Source organism: Salmo salar, chromosome ssa09, assembly GCF_905237065.1.
Source record: "Salmo salar chromosome ssa09, Ssal_v3.1, whole genome shotgun sequence".
Lineage (NCBI taxonomy): Eukaryota > Metazoa > Chordata > Actinopteri > Salmoniformes > Salmonidae > Salmo > Salmo salar.
Window position 1 is genome coordinate 157,670,371 of NC_059450.1, and position 14,299 is coordinate 157,684,669.

At 47.4% G+C, this 14,299-nt stretch overlaps 1 protein-coding gene across 15 annotated transcripts in view; it reads right to left on the minus strand.

The window, feature by feature from the left end:
- aplp2 (amyloid beta (A4) precursor-like protein 2) overlaps window positions 1–14,299 on the minus strand; it is a 140,290-nt gene that overhangs the window by 75,806 nt on the left and 50,185 nt on the right. The gene's annotated exons all lie outside the window — the stretch shown is intronic.

The window sequence follows — 14,299 nt, forward strand, 5'->3', positions numbered from 1 at the left end:
TGACAGGTCATATTCAACATTAGGTCACCCCCTCAGTGTGAGGGTGTCACAGTCACACCACAGTTAACTCTCAGTAATCAGTAAGCCCAGGCTCTTAGCATCACTACCTCACCTCTCAGTCCAGAGCTGTAGCAAGTTCCATCATGGTCATAGAGCACAGTACAGTAGAGTAGAGCTCAGTACAGTAGAGTAGAGTAGAACAGAGTAGAGCTCAGTACAGTAGAGTAGAGTAGAACAGAGTAAAGCACAGTCCAGTACAGCAGTACAGGAGAGTAGAGCGCAGTAGAGAGCAGTAGAGTACAGTAGAGTACAGTACAGTACAGTACAGTAGAGTACAGTAGAGAGCAGTAGAGAGCAGTAGAGTACAGAGCAGTAGAGAGCAGTAGAGAGCAGTAGAGAGCAGTAGAGTGCAGTAGAGAGCAGTAGAGAGCAGTAGAGTGCAGTAGAGTGCAGTAGAGAGCAGTAGAGTACAGTAGAGAGCAGTAGAGTACAGTAGAGTACAGTAGAGAGCAGTAGAGAGCAGTAGAGAGCAGTAGAGTGCAGTAGAGTGCAGTAGAGTGCAGTAGAGTGCAGTAGAGTACAGTAGAGAGCAGTAGAGTGCAGTAGAGTACAGTAGAGTACAGTAGAGTACAGTACAGTAGAGCTCAGTAGAGTACAGTACAGTAGAGCTCAGTATAGTACAGTACAGTAGAGTACAGTAGAGAGCAGTACAGTAGAGTACATTAGAGAGCAGTAGAGTAGAGTAGAACAGAGTAAAGCACAGTCCAGTACAGCAGTACAGAGAGTAGAGTGCAGTAGAGAGCAGTAGAGAGCAGTAGAGTACATTAGAGTAGAGTACAGTAGGAGCTCAGTAGAGGGCAGTAGAGGGCAGTAGAGCGCAGTAGAGGGCAGTAGAGCGCAGTAGAGAGCAGTAGAGTACAGTAGAGAGCAGTAGAGTACAGTAGAGAGCAGTACAGGACAGTAGAGAGCAGTAGAGTACAGTAGAGTACAGTACAGGACAGTAGAGAGCAGTAGAGCTCAGTAGAGAGCAGTAGAGAGCAGTAGAGTGCAGTACAGGACAGTAGAGCGCAGTAGAGAGCAGTAGAGAGCAGTAGAGTACAGTAGAGAGCAGTACAGGACAGTAGAGAGCAGTAGAGAGCAGTAGAGTACAGTAGAGAGCAGTAGAGAGCAGTAGAGTGCAGTAGAGAGCAGTACAGGACAGTAGAGAGCAGTAGAGTACAGTAGAGCTCAGTAGAGAGCAGTACAGGACAGTAGAGAGCAGTACAGGACAGTAGAGAGCAGTACAGGACAGTAGAGAGCAGTAGAGAGCAGTAGAGAGCAGTAGAGTGCAGTAGAGTACATTAGAGTAGAGTACAGTAGGAGCTCAGTAGAGGGCAGTAGAGAGCAGTAGAGGGCAGTAGAGCGCAGTAGAGGACAGTAGAGGGCAGTAGAGCGCAGTAGAGAGCAGTACAGGACAGTAGAGAGCAGTAGAGAGCAGTAGAGTACAGTAGAGAGCAGTACAGGACACTAGAGAGCAGTAGAGAGCAGTAGAGAGCAGTAGAGTGCAGTAGAGAGCAGTAGAGTGCAGTAGAGAGCAGTACAGGACAGTAGAGAGCAGTAGAGAGCAGTAGAGAGCAGTAGAGTGCAGTAGAGTACATTAGAGTAGAGTACAGTAGGAGCTCAGTAGAGGGCAGTAGAGAGCAGTAGAGGGCAGTAGAGCGCAGTAGAGGGCAGTAGAGGGCAGTAGAGCACAGTAGAGTGCAGTAGAGAGCAGTAGAGAGCAGTACAGGACAGTAGAGAGCAGTAGAGTACAGTAGAGTACAGTAGAGAGCAGTAGAGTACAGTAGAGAGCAGTACAGGACAGTAGAGAGCAGTAGAGAGCAGTAGAGAGCAGTAGAGAGCAGTAGAGTACAGTAGAGAGCAGTACAGGACAGTAGAGAGCAGTAGAGAGCAGTAGAGAGCAGTAGAGTACAGTAGAGAGCAGTACAGGACAGTAGAGAGCAGTAGAGTACAGTAGAGAGCAGTACAGGACAGTAGAGAGCAGTACAGGACAGTAGAGTAGAGTAGAACAGAGTAAAGCACAGTCCAGTACAGCAGTACAGGACAGTAGAGAGCAGTAGAGAGCAGTACAGGACAGTAGAGAGCAGTAGAGTGCAGTAGAGTAGAACAGAGTAAAGCACAGTCCAGTACAGCAGTACAGGAGAGTAGAGCGCAGTAGAGAGCAGTAGAGAGCAGTAGAGTGCAGTAGAGCTCAGTAGAGAGCAGTACAGGACAGTAGAGTAGAGTAGAACAGAGTAAAGCACAGTCCAGTACAGCAGTACAGGACAGTAGAGAGCAGTAGAGAGCAGTAGAGAGCAGTAGAGAGCAGTAGAGAGCAGTACAGGACAGTAGAGAGCAGTAGAGTACAGTAGAGAGCAGTAGAGAGCAGTAGAGAGCAGTAGAGAGCAGTACAGGACAGTAGAGTAGAACAGAGTAAAGCACAGTCCAGTACAGCAGTACAGGAGAGTAGAGAGCAGTAGAGAGCAGTAGAGAGCAGTACAGGACAGTAGAGTAGAGTAGAACAGAGTAAAGCACAGTCCAGTACAGCAGTACAGGACAGTACAGGACAGTAGAGAGCAGTAGAGAGCAGTAGAGAGCAGTACAGGACAGTAGAGAGCAGTAGAGAGCAGTAGAGAGCAGTAGAGAGCAGTACAGGACAGTAGAGTAGAGTAGAACAGAGTAAAGCACAGTCCAGTACAGCAGTACAGGACAGTAGAGAGCAGTAGAGAGCAGTAGAGGGCAGTAGAGGGCAGTAGAGGGCAGTAGAGAGCAGTAGAGAGCAGTACAGGACAGTAGAGAGCAGTACAGGACAGTAGAGAGCAGTACAGGACAGTAGAGAGCAGTAGAGAGCAGTAGAGGGCAGTAGAGGGCAGTAGAGAGCAGTAGAGAGCAGTAGAGGGCAGTAGAGAGCAGTAGAGAGCAGTAGAGAGCAGTAGAGAGCAGTAGAGAGCAGTAGAGAGCAGTAGAGAGCATGGGTTCCCAAACCTTTTCACTCAGGCACTTCCAGCATTGGGGAAAATCCCTCACACACACACACACACACACACACACACACACACACACACACCCCTGCTTGTGAGCCACGGGCATAAGTCCTGTTCACACCCCTTATTGGTGGAGAGAACATCGTCCAGGTTTAAAAGTTTATTTCCTGCCATTCTATACATTTTGCCATGTCTAACGGGTGAGTGATTCCAACATTCCAACAATATCGCTCGTTTCCCTGTACATAGCCATGTTATTACCTGGTACTTCCTGTATATAGCCATGTTATTACATGGTACTTCCTGTATATAACCATGTTATTACCTGGTACTCCCTGTATATAGCCATGTTATTACCTGGTACTCCCTGTATATAGCCATGTTGTTACATGGTACTCCCTGTATATAGCCATGTTATTACCTGGTACTTCCTGTATATAGCCATGTTATTACCTGGTACTTCCTGTATATAGCCATGTTATTACTTGGTACTTCCTGTATATAGCCATGTTATTACCTGGTACTTCCTGTATATAGCCATGTTATTACTTGGTACTTCCTGTATATAGCCATGTTATTACCTGGTACTTCCTGTATATAATCATGTTATTACCTGGTACTTCCTGTATAAAACCATGTTATTACCTGGTACCACTGCACATTGAGGTCATGAGCTCCCTCATTTCTCAGCATGGTTTTACAAAAAGACAGATTTAGAGTTAAATAAACTTAGATTTTTCCACCAGGACATATATAGAATACTACCCTCCACAACACTATGTCACCAGGACATATACAGGATACTACCCTCCACAACACTATGTCACCAAGACATATACAGGATGCTACCCTCCACAACATAACCTTCACTATGTCACCAGGACATATACAGGTTACTACCCTCCACAACACTATGTCACCAGGACATATACAGGATATTACCCTCTACAACACTGTCACCAGGACATATACAGGATACTACCCTCCACAACACTATGTCACCAGGACATATACAGGATACTACCCTCCACAACACTATGTCACCAAGACATATACAGGATACTACCCTCCACAACATAACCTTCACTATGTCACCAGGACATATACAGGATACTACCCTCCACAATACTATGTCACCAGGACATATACAGGATACTACCCTCCACATCATAACCTTCACTATGTCACTAGGACATATACAGGATACTACCCTCCACAACACTATGTCACCAGGACATATACAGGATACTTCCCTCCACAACACTATGTCACCAGGACATATACAGGATACTACCCTCCACAACACTATGTCACCAGGACATATACAGGGTACTACCCTCCACAACACTATGTCACCAGGACATATACAGGATACTACCCTCCACAACACTATGTCACCAGGACATATACAGGATACTACCCTCTACAACACTATGTCACCAGGACATATACAGGATACTACCCTCCACAACACTATGTCACCAGGACATATACAGGATACTACCCTCCACAACACTATGTCACCAGGACATATACAGGATACTACCCTCCACAACACTATGTCACCAGGACATATACAGGATACTACCCTCTACAACACTATGGCACCAGGACATATACAGGATACTACCCTCCACAACATAACCTTCACTATGTCACCAGGACATATACAGGATACTACCCTCCACAACACTATGTCACCAGGACATATACAGGTTAATACCCTCTACAACACTATGTCACCAGGACATATACAGGTTACTACCCTCCACAACATAACCTTCACTATGTCACCAGGACATATACAGGATACTACCCTCCACAACACTATGTCACCAGGACATATACAGGTTAATACCCTCTACAACACTATGTCACCAGGACATATACAGGTTACTACCCTCCACAACATAACCTTCACTATGTCACCAGGACATATACAGGATACTACCCTCCACAACACTATGTCACCAGGACATATACAGGATATTACCCTCTACAACACTATGTCACCAGGACATATACAGGATACTACCCTCCACAACATAACCTTCACTATGTCACCAGGACATATACAGGATATTACCCTCCACAACACTATGTCACCAGGACATATACAGGATATTACCCTCTACAACACTATGTCACCAGGACATATACAGGATATTACCCTCTACAACACTATGTCACCAGAACATATACAGGATATTACCCTCTACAACACTATGTCACCAGGACATATACAGGATATTACCCTCCACAACACTATGTCACCAGGACATATACAGGATATTACCCTCTACAACACTATGTCACCAGGACATATACAGGATATTACCCTCTACAACACTATGTCACCAGGACATATACAGGATATTACCCTCCACAACACTATGTCACCAGGACATATACAGGATATTACCCTCCACAACACTATGTCACCAGGACATATACAGGATACTACCCTCCACAACATAACCTTCACTATGTCACCAGGACATATACAGGATATTACCCTCCACAACACTATGTCACCAGGACATATACAGGATATTACCCTCTACAACACTATGTCACCAGGACATATACAGGATATTACCCTCCACAACACTATGTCACCAGGACATATACAGGATATTACCCTCTACAACAACCTTCCCTCCAAATCTAAACTCCAAAAGTACCTGGAAGGATTCCTACTGCCAAAGACTCTTATTCTCAGCAAATGCTCTGGCAAACAAACAGAAACCTGGAAACACCATCCAACCTGGAACCTGAAAACACCACCCAACCTGGAACCTGAAAACACCACCCAACCTGGAACCTGAAAACACCACCCAACCTGGAACCTGGAAACACCACCCAACCTGGAACCTGAAAACACCATCCAACCTGGAACCTGAAAACACCACCCAACCTGGAACCTGAAAACACCACCCAACCTGGAACCTGAAAACACCACCCAACCTGGAACCTGAAAACACCACCCAACCTGGAACCTGGAAACACCACCCAACCTGGAACCTGGAAACACCACCCAACCTGGAACCTGAAAACACCATCCAACCTGGAACCTGAAAACACCACCCAACCTGGAGCCTGAAAACACCATCCAACCTGGAACCTGAAAACACCACCCAACCTGGAACCTGAAAACACCATCCAACCTGGAACCTGAAAACACCACCCAACCTGGAGCCTGAAAACACCACCCAACCTGGAACCTGAAAACACCACCCAACCTGGAACCTGAAAACACCATCCAACCTGGAACCTGAAAACACCACCCAACCTGGAGCCTGAAAACACCACCCAACCTGGAACCTGAAAACACCACCCAACCTGGAACCTGAAAACACCACCCAACCTGGAGCCTGAAAACACCACCCAACCTGGAACCTGAAAACACCATCCAACCTGGAACCTGAAAACACCATCCTACCTGGAACCTGAAAACACCATCCTACCTGGAACCTGAAAACACCATCCAACCTGGAACCTGAAAACACCATCCAACCTGGAACCTGAGAGAATAATGTTTAGTCTAAAGCTTTTTTTAAAGCCAAGAAGAAAAATAAATTACAAAGATATATTTCCTTTATAAGGACTGAATGCTAAGTTAAGGCTACCAAGCTTGTTAGGACAGAACAGATCTGACTGCAACTTGAATTAGCACTGAGGTGTGAAGTGAGAGGTGTCAAAGCCCTAGACAACAATGGCAGGAGAGTTTCACAGCCTCCTCCACCCAAATGCAGAGGCCTTTAACCCCCTCCTGCTGTTCAGAGGTCATTACAATTACAGAACCTTCTGGATGTAAAAGATGAGAAGGAACGAAAAGAGTTCAAAAATAACTTCCTCGTGCACAATCCAGAGTCACTTTTTGCTGACTATTATAAAAATGGGAACATAAGCAACTTAAAGTTCCGCACAGACTATCCCCTGGTACAGTGCTATATTAACCAGACCATCCCCTGGCACAGTGCTATATTAACCAGACCATCCCCTGGCACAGTGCTATATTAACCACACCATCCCCTGGCACAGTGCTATATTAACCAGACCATCCCCTGGCACAGTGCTATATTAACCACACCATCCCCTGGCACAGTGCTATATTAACCACACCATCCCCTGGCACAGTGCTATATTAACCAGACCATCCCCTGGTACAGTGCTATATTAACCAGACCATCCCCTGGTACAGTGCTATATTAACCAGACCATCCCCTGGCACAGTGCTATATTAACCAGACCATCCCCTGGTACAGTGCTATATTAACCAGACCATCCCCTGGCATGACACAGTGCTATATTAACCAGACCATCCCCTGGCATGGTACAGTGCTATATTAACCAGACCATCCCCTGGTACAGTGCTATATTAACCAGACCATCCCCTGGCACAGTGCTATATTAACCACACCATCCCCTGGCACAGTGCTATATTAACCAGACCATCCCCTGGCACAGTGCTATATTAACCAGACCATCCCCTGGTACAGTGTTATATTAACCAGACCATCCCCTGGCACAGTGCTATATTAACCAGACCATCCCCTGGCATGACACAGTGCTATATTAACCAGACCATCCCCTGGCACAGTGCTATATTAACCAGACCATCCCCTGACATGACACAGTGCTATATTAACCAGACCATCCCCTGGCATGGCACAGTGCTATATTAACCAGACCATCCCCTGGCACAGTGCTATATTAACCAGACCATCCCCTGGCACAGTGCTATATTAACCAGACCATCCCCTGGCATGACACAGTGCTATATTAACCAGACCATCCCCTGGCACAGTGCTATATTAACCAGACCATCCCCTGGCACAGTGCTATATTAACCAGACCATCCCCTGGTACAGTGCTATATTAACCAGACCATCCCCTGGCACAGTGCTATATTAACCAGACCATCCCCTGGCACAGTGCTATATTAACCAGACCATCCCCTGGCATGGCACAGTGTTATATTAACCAGACCATCCCCTGGTACAGTGCTATATTAACCAGACCATCCCCTGGCATGACACAGTGCTATATTAACCAGACCATCCCCTGGCACAGTGCTATATTAACCAGACCATCCCCTGGCACAGTGCTATATTAACCAGACCATCCCCTGGTACAGTGCTATATTAACCAGACCATCCCCTGGTACAGTGCTATATTAACCAGACCATCCCCTGGTACAGTGCTATATTAACCAGACCATCCCCTGGCACAGTGCTATATTAACCAGACCATCCCCTGGCACAGTGCTATATTAACCAGACCATCCCCTGGTACAGTGCTATATTAACCAGACCATCCCCTGGTACAGTGCTATATTAACCAGACCATCCCCTGGCACAGTGCTATATTAACCAGACCATCCCCTGGCATGGCACAGTGCTATATTAACCAGACCATCCCCTGGCACAGTGCTATATTAACCAGACCATCCCCTGGCATGACACAGTGCTATATTAACCAGACCATCCCCTGGCACAGTGCTATATTAACCAGACCATCCCCTGGCACAGTGCTATATTAACCAGACCATCCCCTGGCACAGTGCTATATTAACCAGACCATGCCCTGGCACAGTGCTATATTAACCAGACCATCCCCTGGTACAGTGCTATATTAACCAGACCATCCCCTGGCACAGTGTTATATTAACCAGACCATCCCCTGGCACAGTGCTATATTAACCAGACCATCCCCTGGCATGGCACAGTGCTATATTAACCAGACCATCCCCTGGTACAGTGCTATATTAACCAGACCATCCCCTGGTACAGTGCTATATTAACCAGACCATCCCCTGGTACAGTGCTATATTAACCAGACCATCCCCTGGCATGGCACAGTGCTATATTAACCAGACCATCCCCTGGTACAGTGCTATATTAACCAGACCATCCCCTGGTATGACACAGTGCTATATTAACCAGACCATCCCCTGGTACAGTGCTATATTAACCAGACCATCCCCTGGCATGGCACAGTGCTATATTAACCAGACCATCCCCTGGCATGGCACAGTGCTATATTAACCAGACCATCCCCTGGCACAGTGTTATATTAACCAGACCATCTCCTGGTACAGTGCTATATTAACCAGACCATCCCCTGACATGACACAGTGCTATATTAACCAGACCATCCCCTGGCACAGTGTTATATTAACCAGACCATCCCCTGGCACAGTGCTATATTAACCAGACCATCCCCTGGCACAGTGCTATATTAACCAGACCATCCCCATGGTACAGTGCTATATTAACCAGACCATCCCCTGGCACAGTGCTATATTAACCAGACCATCCCCTGGTACAGTGCTATATTAACCAGACCATCCCCTGACACAGTGCTATATTAACCAGACCATCCCCTGGCACAGTGCTATATTAACCAGACCATCCCCATGGCACAGTGCTATATTAACCAGACCATCTCCTGGCACAGTGCTATATTAACCAGACCATCCCCTGGCACAGTGCTATATTAACCAGACCATCCCCATGGCACAGTGCTATATTAACCAGACCATCCCCTGGTACAGTGCTATATTAACCAGACCATCCCCTGGCACAGTGCTATATTAACCAGACCATCCCCTGGTACAGTGTTATATTAACCAGACCATCCCCTGGTACAGTGCTATATTAACCAGACCATCCCCTGGTACAGTGCTATATTAACCAGACCATCCCCTGGCACAGTGCTATATTAACCAGACCATCCCCTGGCATGACACAGTGCTATATTAACCAGACCATCCCCTGACACAGTGCTATATTAACCAGACCATCCCCTGGCACAGTGCTATATTAACCAGACCATCCCCTGGCACAGTGCTATATTAACCAGACCATCCCCTGGCATGACACAGTGCTATATTAACCAGACCATCCCCTGGCACAGTGCTATATTAACCAGACCATCCCCTGGCACAGTGCTATATTAACCAGACCATCTCCTGGCACAGTGTTATATTAACCAGACCATCCCCTGGCATGGCACAGGGCTATATTAACCAGACCATCCCCTGGCATGACACAGTGCTATATTAACCAGACCATCCCCTGGCATGACACAGTGCTATATTAACCAGACCATCCCCTGGCATGGCACAGTGCTATATTAACCAGACCATCCCCTGGCATGACACAGTGCTATATTAACCAGACCATCCCCTGGCACAGTGCTATATTAACCAGACCATCCCCTGGCACAGTGCTATATTAACCAGACCATCCCTTGGCACAGTGCTATATTAACCAGACCATCCCCTGGCATGGCACAGTGCTATATTAACCAGACCATCCCATGGCACAGTGCTATATTAACCAGACCATCCCCTGGCATGGTACAGTGCTATATTAACCAGACCATCCCCTGGCACAGTGCTATATTAACCAGACCATCCCCTGGCACAGTGCTATATTAACCAGACCATCCCCTGGCACAGTGCTATATTAACCAGACCATCCCCTGGCATGACACAGTGCTATATTAACCAGACCATCCCCTGGCACAGTGCTATATTAACCAGACAATCCCCTGGTACAGTGCTATATTAACCAGACCATCCCCTGGCATGGCACAGTGCTATATTAACAAGACCATCCCCTGGCATGGCACAGTGCTATATTAACCAGACCATCCCCTGGCACAGTGCTATATTAACCAGACCATCCCCTGGCACAGTGCTATATTAACCAGACCATCCCCTGGCACAGTGCTATATTAACCAGACCATCCCCTGGCACAGTGCTATATTAACCAGACCATGCCCTGGCACAGTGCTATATTAACCAGACCATGCCCTGGCACAGTGCTATATTAACCAGACCATCCCCTGACACAGTGCTATATTAACCAGACCATCCCCTGGCACAGTGCTATATTAACCAGACCATCCCCTGGCACAGTGCTATATTAACCAGACCATCCCCTGGCACAGTGCTATATTAACCAGACCATCCCCTGGTACAGTGCTATATTAACCAGACCATCCCCTGGCATGACACAGTGCTATATTAACCAGACCATCCCCTGGTACAGTGCTATATTAACCAGACCATCCCCTGGCATGACACAGTGCTATATTAACCAGACCATCCCCTGGCATGACACAGTGCTATATTAACCAGACCATCCCCTGGCATGACACAGTGCTATATTAACCAGACCAACCCCTGGCATGACACAGTGCTATATTAACCAGACCATCCCCTGGCATGGCACAGTGCTATATTAACCAGACCATCCCCTGGCACAGTGCTATATTAACCAGACCATCCCCTGGCATGGTACAGTGCTATATTAACCAGACCATCCCCTGGTACAGTGCTATATTAACCAGACCATCCCCTGGCACAGTGCTATATTAACCAGACCATCCCCTGGCACAGTGCTATATTAACCAGACCATCCCCTGGCATGACACAGTGTTATATTAACCAGACCATCCCCTGGCATGGCACAGTGCTATATTAACCAGACCATCCCCTGGCACAGTGCTATATTAACCAGACCATCCCCTGGCATGGCACAGTGCTATATTAACCAGACCATCCCCTGGCATGACACAGTGCTATATTAACCAGACCATCCCCTGGCATGGCACAGTGCTATATTAACCAGACCATCCCCTGGCACAGTGCTATATTAACCAGACCATCCCCTGGCATGACACAGTGCTATATTAACCAGACCATCCCCTGGCCTGGCACAGTGTTATATTAACCAGACCATCCCCTGGCATGACACAGTGCTATATTAACCAGACCATCTCCTGACACAGTGCTATATTAACCAGACCATCCCCTGGCATGACACAGTGCTATATTAACCAGACCATCCCCTGGCACAGTGCTATATTAACCAGACCATCCCCTGGCATGACACAGTGCTATATTAACCAGACCATCCCCTGGCACAGTGCTATATTAACCAGACCATCCCCTGGCACAGTGCTATATTAACCAGACCATCCCCTGGCACAGTGCTATATTAACCAGACCATCCCCTGGCACAGTGCTATATTAACCAGACCATCCCCTGGCACAGTGCTATATTAACCAGACCATGCCCTGGCACAGTGCTATATTAACCAGACCATCCCCTGGCATGGCACAGTGCTATATTAACCAGACCATCCCCTGGCCTGGCACAGTGCTATATTAACCAGACCATCCCCTAGCACAGTGCTATATTAACCAGACCATCCCCTGGTACAGTGCTATATTAACCAGACCATCCCCTGGCACAGTGCTATATTAACCAGACCATCCCCTGGCATGACACAGTGCTATATTAACCAGAACATCCCCTGGCACAGTGCTATATTAACCAGACCATCCCCTGGCACAGTGCTATATTAACCAGACCATCCCCTGGTACAGTGCTATATTAACCAGACCATCCCCTGGTACAGTGCTATATTAACCAGACCATCCCCTGGCAGGACACAGTGCTATATTAACCAGACCATCTCCTGGCACAGTGCTATATTAACCAGACCATCCCCTGGCATGACACAGTGCTATATTAACCAGACCATCCCCTGGCATGACACAGTGCTATATTAACCAGACCATCCCCTGGCATGACACAGTGCTATATTAACCAGACCATCCCCTGGCATGACACAGTGCTATATTAACCAGACCATCCCCTGGTACAGTGCTATATTAACCAGAACATCCCCTGGCATGACACAGTGCTATATTAACCAGACCATCTCCTGGCATGACACAGTGCTATATTAACCAGACCATCTCCTGGCACAGTGCTATATTAACCAGACCATCCCCTGGCATGACACAGTGCTATATTAACCAGACCATCCCCTGGCATGACACAGTGCTATATTAACCAGACCATCTCCTGGCATGACACAGTGCTATATTAACCAGACCATCTCCTGGCACAGTGCTATATTAACCAGACCATCCCCTGGCATGACACAGTGCTATATTAACCAGACCATCCCCTGGCATGACACAGTGCTATATTAACCAGACCATCCCCTGGCATGACACAGTGCTATATTAACCAGACCATCCCCTGACACAGTGCTATATTAACCAGACCATCCCCTGACACAGTGCTATATTAACCAGACCTTCCCCTGACACAGTGCTATATTAACCAGACCATCCCCTGGCATGACACAGTGCTATATTAACCAGACCATCCCCTGGCATGACACAGTGCTATATTAACACACTACCCCTCTGTTAAGAGAAGGGGTATTAGCGATGGGTGGAAACTGAGAGAACTATACAACAAGGACTCTGAGTCAGCCAATGTCAACCTGTACACATCTGGAACAGTAAAGGTACAGGGCAACCCCAAACCGTTTCAGCTGGACTTTCACCTAATCAAAGAGATATCTCAGCATTAGAAGCTCTCTCATGAGAAAGATACCCCAAGCATGTCAGACCAGACCTCTTCATTATACAACCCCACAGACCAGCAACCCCCAGACCTCTTCATTATATAACCCCACAGACCAGCAACCCCCCAGACCTCTTCATTATATAACCCCACAGACCAGCAACCCCCAGACCTCTTCATTATATAACCCCACAGACCAGCAACCCCCCAGACCTCTTCATTATATAACCCCACAGACCAGCAACCCCCCAGACCTCTTCATTATATAACCCCACAGACCAGCAACCCCCCAGACCTCTTCATTATATAACCCCACAGACCAGCAACCCCCCAGACCTCTTCATTATATAACCCCACAGACCAGCAACCCCCCAGACCTCTTCATTATATAACCCCACAGACCAGCAACCCCCCAGACCTCTTCATTATATAACCCCACAGACCAGCAACCCCCAGACCTCTTCATTATATAACCCCACAGACCAGCAACCCCCAGACCTCTTCATTATATAACCCCACAGACAGGCAACCCCCAGACCTCTTCATTATATAACCCCACAGACAGGCAACCCCCAGACCTCTTCATTATATAACCCCACAGACCAGCAACCCCCCAGACCTCTTCATTATATAACCCCACAGACAGGTAACCCCCAGACCTCTTCATTATATAACCCCCACAGACCAGCAACCCCCCAGACCTCTTCATTATATAACCCCCACAGACCAGCAACCCCCCAGACCTCTTCATTATATAACCCCACAGACCAGCAACCCCCAGACCTCTTCATTATATAACCCCACAGACCAGCAACCCCCAGACCTCTTCATTATATAACCCCACAGACCAGCAACCCCCCCAGACCTCTTCATTATATAACCCCACAGACGAG